Genomic DNA, 11,753 nt, shown 5'->3' on the forward strand with positions numbered 1-11,753 from the left:
TTGCGGCTGACTAAGGGGGACGAGATCTACCAATCGTTTCACAAGGAGCACGACGAAAAGATGATGGTGCTGCCTTGCCCCGCCGACCTGCCCGTGTGTGCTGATGACAAAGTAAGCGCCGACGGGCCCTTCTGCTTTGTCTATACGACTCTGTTCAAGAAGGTCAGGCTCAGGTTCCCCTTCACTCGATTTGAGAGGGAACTTCTGACTGAGCTCAACATTGCTGCCGCCCAGCTTCATCCCAACAGCTGGGCGTTTGTTCGAGCCTTCCAAGTGACGTGCGCCCACCTGGGGTTGCTCGCGTCGGTGGACGTGTTTTTGTTTCTTTTCGAGGCCAAGCACCCAGGAGACCGCCTGTGGGTCAGCTTGAACGCGATTGCTGGGAGGTCTATCTTTACCATCTTCCAGCAATCGTACAAAGACTGGAAGGGGAAATTTGTCCAAGTACGTGCAAACGACAAGGACACCTCCCTTCTTGATGGTTTCCCCTTGTACTGGGTGGACAAGGGGAAAAAGGAGTCCAAGAGCTGCTTCAGGAGGCCCAGAAGTCCTGATAGCATGGGAGCTTTGGACAGAGACCTTTGTCTCTTCTGGAAGAAGGTGGCGGACGCCAATGTATCATTCCTCACCGCCACCTTGATATGCTTCGAATTCTACGAAGACCAACTAGATATCCGAATAGGTTAGGACATTACACCCTCGTCTTGATATTGCTTCTGTTTTAGCTGTTTCTGGGCGTCTTGTGCGTTATGCGCAAGACTTTGGTTTTACCTTTCCTGCATATACTACCTGCTTTGCTGCTTTTTTACACTTATGCACTTATTCGTTTCCCTTGAGTTAACCCACGCATTTTCATTCCATGCAGACGACATGTTGCCCAGGAACATGCTCTCCGAGTTGAAGACACTCGCCCGAAACCACGGGTTGGCGAGCGGTTCCCAAACGGTGCCAAACTCAGTGGTGGAGGCCGCCATTGTTCATGGGCGATCACCGCCCAAGGAACCCACCCAGCGCAAGAAACTGGTCCTTAAGAGACCTAAGCGAAAAGCCCCCCAAGTCATCCAAGAGGAGGAGGAAGAGGACGACGAGGTCACTGAGGATGGCCTCGTTACGAAGAGGAAAAGGGTGGCACCATCTTCACCACCTGCCCCACCCCCTCTTCCAACCTCAACACCACCATCAACGCCTGCTCCTCCTCCCTCATCGCCAACACCACAAGCTCCTTCATCACCAGTCCAAGCGGTTCCACTGGCCACTGCGCCACCTGTAGCTGAGGCCCAAGAGCCAAATTTCTTGGAGGACCCCCCAAGCGCCTCTACGCCATACGTGTCAGCAGGAGGGGGCCCCCCTTCAAACACTTCAGCTGCAGAAAACGTTCCAATCGGGGATGAGGTTGCTCATACCTCTCCGATCCTGATTACCGAATCCCCGATTGCGTCGCCACGCCATGAAGCAACCACTGAAGATATTGCTAAGGAAGGTGGCGGCGAGAACCCTCAACAAGCCCCCCTGGCGCCTCTCCAAGCAGCAAACCTTTCCCTCGAAGTTACAAGGATGTGGGAGCCTCTAACCGCCAAGTTGAAAACCATAGCAGAGGATATCCCCACGATCATAACGAGGGCTGTGGAGAGCTCCACCAGGAGGCTTCAAGACGATCTCTTCAACCTCAAGACTGAAAATAGCACTATGAAGGTCGAGGTGGAGAAGTTATCCTTCAACCTGACGCTCGCAGAGATCGAACACTCCCGAGTGGAGGATGCAATGAGCACCGAGCTCAGGCTGGCGCGCAAGGAGGCTACTGACCTTCGCCGCAAAGTTCACGATCTTGCCCAAGAGAAGGTTGAGCTAGAAAGCAAAATTGTGCCCCTTCGTGCCAAGGCGGTCGACCTGGAGGCTCGCATGCAAGCTGACGCCGCTAAGGTGCAAAAACTGGAGCAAAGGTCGATCGACCGAGAGAAGCTACTTGGGCAAGTAGAAAAGGCGAGGAACGACGCCATGGCTGATCTCGCCGAGGCAAACAAGGAGAAAGGAAAGATGGCTGCTGAGTTGGCCCAAGCTCAAACGGAATCCAAGAAGGTTACTGACGACCTTCTCCATGCTCAAGAGACCAACGAACAACTCCGAAAACAGGTTGAAGAGCTGGAGCAGCAGAACAAAGAGCTCAAGAAACAGGTTGAAGAACTTCAAGGGCAAATTGAAGAACTTAAGCTAAACTCTGCTCAGATTCTGGCTGTTCGAAGCCGCTCGGGAACAATTCGCATGCCTATTCCCCGATCTTGACCTCAGCATGGTGTCGTTGAACAACGAAGTAGTAGATGGAAAGGTCGTTCCTGCTGAAGACTAATCAACTCCACCTCATCTGCTACTTTATGATTTCCCTTGTATATATCTTGTAATAAACTCGCGCCTATGTATTCTTAACAGATACTCATTTCAATCACAAGGCTTGGATATTCACTCCCCTGACTCCTTTTAAGCGCTTTAACCTTCTTTGCATGTTTAACTTTGTCGGATTTAACTTAGCGATTTTTTGCAAACACAACCCTCTGACTTAATCGCTTCGAACCACTTCAAACTTAAGCAATAATCACTTTAAACAACTTGTACTCTTAAGGCAACTAACCTTATTGCAAGAATACCCTTCAAGCAACGAACTGTAACTCAATCATTGGCTCAAACAACGTCCCACTCGACCTGCTTTATCAAACAAGTCTTTCAACCTTCTCGCCGCTGTTTGAACTTTTCCCGATCGCCAAGAACTCTTGGTACCATCAGCCTTTCCTAGCTTCATGCTTTGGCAATCGTTTCTTTATCTGGGGTAGAAACGCCCTTTGGGATCTTCCCTTGTCCCCCTGAACTTCAGAGCAAAAGACCGGCTGACTAGGCGTTCTCTTCGAACCTACCTTAGCCACCTTTCAAGCTTCTTCCACCCTCTTCGCCATACCTGAACTCGTTCGAGACGAGAAGGATTTTATCTTGCCTATGCTCGCACGTAAGCGAGAAGGTCTTTTAACTCACCTGAACTCGCTCAACGGCGAGAAGGACTTTATCTGGTGCCTCAACTTGCCCAGGGTGTACATCTCCTCCCCCCTGGATGCACTGAGGACCTTTTCTTTCTCTTGCCTGCACTCGCTCGGCGGCGAGGAGGTCTTTAACTGGCCTTAGTTCGCACAACGGCGATAAGGACTTTATCTGGTGCCTCAACTTGCCCAGGGTGTACATCTCCTCCCCCCTGGATGCACTGAGGACCTTTTCTTTCTCTCGCCTGCACTCGCTCGGCGGCGAGGAGGTCTTTAACTTGCCTCTACATTGCCCCAGGAGTTACATCTTCTCGCTCCCAGAAACACGGAGGACTTTTTCTCTTTCTCGCCTGCACTCGCTCGACGGCGAGGAGGTCTTTTACTTGCCTCAGAACGCGCGAGGGCGTTGAGGTCTTTCATCTGGTGCCTCCGATCGCCGAAAGACGATGAGGACTTTGAAAACTTAACTGGTGCCTCCAATCGCCGAAAAACGATGAGGACTTAAAACTTAACTGGTGCCTCCAATCGCCGAAAAACGATGAGGACTTAAAACTTAACTGGTGCCTCTAATCGCCGAAAAACGATGAGGACTTAAAACTTAACTGGTGCCTCTAATCGCCGAAAAACGATGAGGACTTAAAACCTTTTAGAAAGCACGCGATATATCTTTTCTTGCCTTAAATCATGTACAAATGACAAGGTCTTTCTTCAAAACTTCTGAAAATAGCACACATGCAATCTGAAAACACCTTATACTTCGAAAACTCTTCTTTTATTGGGTGGCCTCATTAAAAACCCTCCTTAGGGAAAAAAGAGTGCCCCCTTCAAACTGTTTTAACAGAGACATTGTAATATAACATTTGTGTTTGTCTTTACTTACAAAGCTCTTAACTATAGTACAACTTCAGGTGTGTGGCGTTCCAGGTGCGAGGGATCGCCCCTCCTTCCAGCGTTTCTAAGCGGTAAGCCCCGTTCCCGAGCGCCTCGGTTATTCTGAACGGTCCAGTCCACTTGGGTGACAATTTATTCTCCATCTCGTACTGGTGGGCCTTCCTCATCACCAGATCGCCCTCTCTAAACTGCCTTGGCATCACCTTAGAGTTGTACCTTCGTTCGACCCTTCTCTTCACAGCTTCAGCTTTCAACCTTGCCTCTTCCCTGACCTCATCCAGCAGATCCAGGTTCAGCCTTCTCTCTTCATTTGAGTCTTCCTCCACGAAGTTCTGGAATCTCGGCGAGCTCTCCTGGATCTCCACTGGAATCATGGCATCACACCCATAGACCAAGCTGAACGGGGTCTCGTGGGTTCCTGACTGCTCGGTGGTGTGGTACGCCCAGACTATACGGGGTACCTCCTCAGCCCAACTTCCCTTGGCTTTCTCAAGCCTTCTTTTCAAACCTCTCAACAATACCCGATTAGCTGATTCCACCTGGCCATTTGTTTGAGGGTGCTCGACAGATGCAAACACTTGTTGAATTCCCACCCCTTCGCAAAGCTTCTTCAACAGGTGGCTTGCAAACTGCGTCCCATTATCTGACACAAGGCGTTTAGGCACTCCGAACCGGCACACGATGTTCTTCCATACAAAACCTTCGATCTTGTGTGCGGTGATCTGGGCCACTGGTTCTGCTTCAATCCACTTGGTGAAATACTCAATCGCCACCACCAAGTACTTCATTTGCCTGATCGCCAGCGGGAAAGGTCCCAGGATGTCGATTCCCCAAGTATGAAACGGCCAAGGGCTATAGATCGACTTCAACTCCTCGGGAGGTGCCTTGTGCCAATCGGCGTGCTGCTGGCATTGTTTACAACATTGGGCATATTTCTTGCAATCTTCTCTCATGGATGGCCAATAGTAGCCTGCACGGAGAGTCCTCGCGGCCAGAGCTCGACCCCCGACGTGGCTTCCACATATTCCTTCGTGGAGCTCTGCCATAATTCTCGTGCACTTCTCGCCGTGTATGCATTCCAGGAGTGGGTGAGTGAACCCAAACCTGTACAGATCGCCATCAATCAATGTGTACTTGCTGGAATTTTTCTTTACCTTCCTAGCTTCTGTTGGATCCAGCAGGAGGAGGCCATCTGCCAAGCACCGCTTGTACTGTGTTATCCAAGTGTCTGGCTCATGGGCGGCGCAGACCTGCATCACGTCCACTTTCTCTCCTCGGCATGCTCTAACTCTCGGCGATCTCAGAGTTTCTTGCGTCAAAGACTTATGGCTTCTCGTTGCTCTCTCCGTCGACTTGCTTATCTGAAGGACCAGGTGATCTGCTACAAATGCCCTCGGCGTCTTCAGAGTTTCTTGAATCACCGTCCTCTGCCTACCCCCCTTGCCTGAGCTGGCGAGCTTAGCAAGCAAGTCAGCTCGGGCATTCTGCTCTCTGGGCACATGTACTACTTCAAAAGAGGCAAAGGAACTCTTCAATTCCTGCACATACGCCAAGTAAGCCGCCATTTGTGGATCTTTAGCCTGGAACTCGCCTGTTACTTGCCCTGTGACTAGCAGCGAGTCACTCTTAGCCATCAGCACCCTAGCTCCCATCTCCTTGGCCAGCAGAATCCCGGCGATCAGCGCCTCATACTCTGCTTGATTGTTGCTGGCTTTGAAGGCAAATCTCAACGATTGTTCGATCAGCACGCCGTTGGGTCCTTCCAATATGACTCCAGCACCGCTGCCCTGCTGGTTCGACGATCCATCCACCGAAAGCACCCAACGAAAATTGTCTCCTTCAACCCGCGTCGCCTCCGATGAGAGCTCAACCACAAAATCTGCAAAGATTTGCCCCTTGATCAGGCCTCGAGGCTCATATTTAATGTCAAACTCTGACAACTCCACTGCCCACTTCACCATTCTCCCCGCAACGTCAGGTTTCTTCAAGACCTTCTGAATGGGCAGGTCAGTCATCACCAGTATTGTGAAACTATGGAAGTAGTGGCGCAACCTCCTCGCCGAAAACACCACAGCCAGCGCAGCCTTCTCCAGGGCCTGATATCTCGTTTCTGGGCCCTGCAACACCTTGCTCACAAAATAAATAGGCTTCTGAGCCTGTTCTTGATCCTGGGCGAGCACCGCCCTCTCAGTCACAGCGAAGTACAGCCTGAGAGGGGTTCCCGCCAGCGGTTTGCACAGAACCGACGGGCTCGCCAGATACTCTTTTAGTTTGACGAAAGCCTCCTCGCACTCTTTCGTCCAAACGAACTTGTTATTGCGCCGCAGACATTGAAAATAGGGATGCCCCTTTTCTCCGCTAGCTGACACGAAGCGAGATAGGGCTGTCATCCGACCTATTAGCTGCTGGACTTCTTTCACCGTAGCCGGGCTTCTCATCGCCAAGATGGCGGCACACTTGTCTGGGTTAGCTTCTATCCCCCTTTCAGTCAAGAGAAAACCCAAAAACTTTCCAGCCTCCACGCCGAAAATGCATTTCTCCGGGTTGAGCTTTAACTTGAACTTGGCGATCGTCGTGAACAATTCTTCCAAGTCCGCAACGTGCTTGCTCTTCTCCTGCGAGGTCACGACCATGTCATCGACGTAGGCTTGCACGTTCCTTCCCAGCATCGGTGCAAGTACTCGATCCATCAACCTCTGGTACGTGGCCCCCGCGTTCTTCAGCCCAAACGGCATCACCTTATAGCAGTAGCACGATCTCTCCGTCATGAAGGCTGTTTTCTCTTCATCCATGGGATGCATCTTGATCTGATTATAGCCCGAGAAGGCATCCAGGAAACTCAGCAGCTTGCACCCTGCGGCGCTATCAACCAGGGCATCAATGCTCGGTAAAGGATACGAATCCTTCGGGCAGGCTTTGTTCAAGTCGGTGAAATCGACGCACATGCGCCATTTCCCGTTGCTCTTCTTCACCAGCACGACGTTTGCCAACCATTCAGGGTACTGGACTTCCCTGATGTGGCCTGCAGCGAGGAGTTTCTGGGTTTCATCCCTGATCGCCTGCCTCCTCTCCTCGTTGAATTTTCTTCTCCTTTGTCGCACCGGTCTCACCAAATTGTCCATCGCCAGATGATGGCACAAGAAGTCGGGATCAATCCCGGGCATGTCCGAGGCGGACCATGCAAACGCGTCCAGATGCCGCTCGATCACCTTGGCGATCTGGTCCTGGAGATCGACTTCCAGAGATCTTCCCAGCTTGAAGATTTTCCCTCCGATCTCCTTCTCGAGCCACTGCTCGACAGGTTTGGGCCTGGATTCTCTGGCGATCACCGCCCTGGCGATCACCGCCCTAGCGATTCCCTGTCCCCTTGCTTCCTCGGGGCGATTCCGCGCCTCTTCCTCCTCCAGGCCAGCATTCCTCTCCCCTAGCTCAGCGTCTACCATCTCTACATCCCTTCCGGCGGCCTCCTCTGTTACTGGCGGTCTGGGCTTCACGCCGGGAGGTGGGGTGGTTGTTACATAACTCACTGATCTTTTATTTTTCAGGCTATTCTCATAGCACCTTTTCGCTTCTTTCTGATCAGACTTTATCGTGATCACCACCCCTTCCATGGACGGCAACTTCACCTTCATGTGCCGAGTCGACGGGATGGCACCTATCCTGTTAAGAGTGGGCCTTCCCAACAGGATGTTATACGCTGAGGGGGCGTTTACGATGAGGTACTTGATTTTCTCCGTCCTCGACCCAGCCTCATCTGTAAACGTGGTCCTCAGCTCAATGTACCCCCTGACCTCCACCTGGTCGCCAGCGAAACCATATAAGCACCCTCCATAGGGCCTTAGCTGGTCAAGGGGCAGTTCCAGCTGCGTGAAAGTCGGCCAGAACATCACGTCTGCCGAGCTTCCTTGGTCCACCAGAACTCTGTGGACCTTCCTCCCCGCTGTAACCAAAGAAATAACTATGGGATCGTTGTCGTGAGGCACAACGTCCCGAAGATCCTGCTTGGTGAACGTAATGTCCACTTCCGGCGAGTGATCTTCAAACATGTCCACTGCCATCACCGATCGCGCATACTTTTTCCTCTGCGATGCGGTGCATCCACCACCTGAGAAACCCCCTGCAATGGTGTGGATCTCCCCATGGATAGGCATCTCGTGTTGCTGGGCTTCTCCACCTGCTGGCTGGGAACTCGACGCTCCCCCCGTCCTCCTGTCCAGCAGATAGTCATTTAGGAACCCGCTCTTAACCAGATCGTCGAGCTGGTATCCTAAAGACAAACACGAGTCCAAGTTGTGGCCAAAACACTAGTGGAACTCGCACCAGGCGTCCGGCTTTGACCCCAGCACCTTGTCGCCCACCTTCTCAGGCGCCTTCAACCTAGCAGATATGTTAGGGATAGCGATCAGGTCCGCTAGTCCCATGACAAATTTGTGCTTAGGCGGGCGATTGTATTCCCAGCGTGCTGGTTGTTGGCGCGCTTGGCTTCTTCCCTTGTTTCTCCTGTCGTAAGGATAGCGAGTCCTCTGGTCTTTTCTGGCCGCCGCCGCCGTTTCCAGCACCCTCTGCGGCTGGATCCTGGTCAGTGCGCGTGGCCTGGCGGGAGCCACGCTGCCTCTCTTCTCGGCGGCTTCACTCTCGTCGGCGATGTGGGCCACCGCAAGTCGCCTGACTTCAGAAAACGTCGCTGGATGAGCCCTGATCAAGGCCTCGCAGAATGGCCCTGGCTGCACGCCCTTCTTGAAGGCATAGACCAGCATTTCTTCATCCTTGGCCGGCGATCTGACCATCTGCGCTCCGAAGCGATTGAGGTAGTCTCTGAGGGACTCCCCATGGTACTGCCTTATATCAAACAGATCATAGGACACCCTGGGCGGTGCCTTATTCACAATGTACTGCTCGACAAAGATTTTTGAGAACTGTTGAAAATTGGTTATGTGGTCGTTAGGCAGGCTCACAAACCACTCCATCGCCGTTCCCTGGAGCGTACTCACGAACATCTTGCAGTAGACGGCGTCTGACCCTCCCGACAGCATCATCTGTGTGTGGAACGTGGTCAGATGAGCCTCTGGATCCTCCACGCCGGTAAAGACAGCTTTAACCGGAACCACGCTCGTGGGAATAGGCGTGTCGGTAATCGCCTGAACAAAAGGCATTGGGAAAACACGAGGTGGCGTCGACGGCGCCACCTCTTCAGCAGAAGAACGTCCTTGCTGCTCCTGAAGAGCTCGACGCAGCTCCTCAGTTACCTTGCTGAGCTCCTCGTTCCTGGCGCGAGAGGCGACAAGGTCCTCGTGTATCCTTGCCTGCTCTACGCGCGAGGCTTCCACAGTTGCCTGCAACGAGCGCATCATCTCTGCCATCTGCGCCATGGTCATGGCGGCGTCGCCTTCAGCAGCGACAGGCGCCACGGGACTGGAACGATTGCTTCTCATTTTTCTCATTAACTTCAGCGAACCACAGGAATGCAGCGAACAATACTTCAACCACGATCGAATCAGCGATCAATCGGAGAAAACTCAAGAACTGTGCAAGAACTCGAAAACACCGCAAACCTTCGAAGAAAACCACAACTTCACCAAAAACCACCGTTTCCCCACGGACAATCAAACAAGCGAAAGAACTCGAACTTCCACCAAACAGATTGCGCGCAAGCACCAAAAGACCTCACTCCACCGATCGAAAACCAAACAAACGGTACAAAACGCAAACTCACCGAACGAAACTCAAAGAGACCGCGAACGACGGTTGCACCAGCACACAACCACGCTGAAAACCTCGAAAACCTCCAAACTTGCGCTGTGGATGGGAGCAAGTTTTACACGGCCCCACGGTGGGCGCCTGGTGATCCTGCCTGTTGACCGGAACACTGGAGAATGCCTCGTCAAAGGATCGACGTGCGCACCGCCTCTCACCTTCGTTCCTCTCCGGGATCTACTTCAAGAACCTGCAAAGAAACGATACGGCGCCGCTGCGGCCGATCGCACTCCGACGCTCAAGTCAGTGACGGTATCACCAAAAACTAAGAGAACTAGAACCGTGCAAATCCTCTCTCACAATCAGCTCTATCACTCGCAAGCGTAAAGTGTATGAACTGAACGCGTACCTCAGAAAGTTTGTTAAGAACTCTTATATACCTGGTGGTTTTCTCTCTCCTGGCAGTTACAGACTTGGACACGTGGCTTGCATCCAACTGTACACGTGCCATCATCTGGAGGCTCCCTGACTTGGCGCTGCTTCTGCTCTCATTTTGGCTAAGTTACTTATGCATGGTACTGCCCAGTGCATAGCTAACTTAGGAGTGCGATCTCTACTGGAACTGGCGAGTTAGGGCCTTCATACACCTTCCCTGTGGTCTCGCCGGCCGCCTTCATAATCTGCTTCTCCTTCATCTTCGGCGATGTGCTCGCTCTGGCGATCTCCAAGGACTAGGTCGCCTGAATCTACATCTGGCGACTTGATCTTCAACCTGGCGATCGCCCACTCTGGTAAGCTGGAAGTCAAAACGCGCCAGCTTAACAACTGGCGACTACGCGTGCCCCCCGACTTCCTTCCCTTCTGCCAACCTGGCGTCTTGTCAACACGCGTACACTGTAGTAGGATGCCACGTCATCACACCCGACCACCAGGGCGGTACACAAGCCCCCCAGTCTTAAGCGAAGACATGTCTAGCGAAAAGACTGAAAGAGCCTTCATTAACACCGATCTACGTGGCCTTGACGCGGAATTCCAAGCGGTGGTACCTTCTGCTGCTCTGACGCCCCACCAAACCCCTCACTCATCGCTCGACACGTGGCTTCATCAACGGCTCTCTTCATTTGCCGTTTGCGCTTCCTAAACCCATTTCGAAAACCCTTAAACCCATTTCGTTCCACTGTTCCATCACTTTCTTCGTGCTTGCAAACGCTCTAACTTCCCTCTGCGAAAACTCTCAACGCTCTTCAACGCTCCAGATCACCATCTTCCTCCATCGTCTTCCTGATCATCGAAAGGTAATTACTTTCCTTCATCTGTTGGTTTTCCTTGCATTTTCACCGATTCGCATCATCCTGTAACTGCTTGGTGCATACGCTGTGGGTTGTTTTTCCATTTCTCTTTCTGCGTAACTCAGGGTTTTGTCGATCGTCGCAACGAACTCACATTCGTTCGTCTTTCACCTTCCTTCTATGATCGAGTCAGCCTTCGTAACCCCCCTGATCATTTTTCCTTTCTTCTTCCTTTGCAGCTGCCATCATGACTCGCACCAAGATTACCCCGAAGCCCCCTCCATCAGCACGAAACCTTCCTTCACAAGCACACGACTCAACACAAGTTCGTGGCGCTTCCTCTTCGCAGGCTAAGAGGCCTGCATCTTCCCAATCTGCCCTGGCCCAGGCGACTCCACCTAATGCTGGAGGAGCCCCCGTCCCTCTGCCAGACTTCAAAACATTATATCCCTGGGCCACCCCGACCCTTCTAAAAGAGACGTCCTCTGTGAACACCGTGGGAGCAGTCTTGCGGCTGACTAAGGGGGACGAGATCTACCAATCGTTTCACAAGGAGCACGACGAAAAGATGATGGTGCTGCCTTGCCCCGCCGACCTGCCCGTGTGTGCTGATGACAAAGTAAGCGCCGACGGGCCTTTCTGCTTTGTCTATACGACTCTGTTCAAGAAGGTCAGGCTCAGGTTCCCCTTCACTCGATTTGAGAGGGAACTTCTGACTGAGCTCAACATTGCTGCCGCCCAGCTTCATCCCAACAGCTGGGCGTTTGTTCGAGCCTTCCAAGTGACGTGCGCCCACCTGGGGTTGCTCGCGTCGGTGGACGTGTTTTTGTTTCTTTTCGAGGCCAAGCACCCAGGAGAC

Source organism: Phaseolus vulgaris, chromosome 10 (genome assembly GCF_051622355.1).
Source record: "Phaseolus vulgaris cultivar YP4 chromosome 10, ASM5162235v1, whole genome shotgun sequence".
Taxonomy (NCBI): Eukaryota; Viridiplantae; Streptophyta; class Magnoliopsida; order Fabales; family Fabaceae; genus Phaseolus; species Phaseolus vulgaris.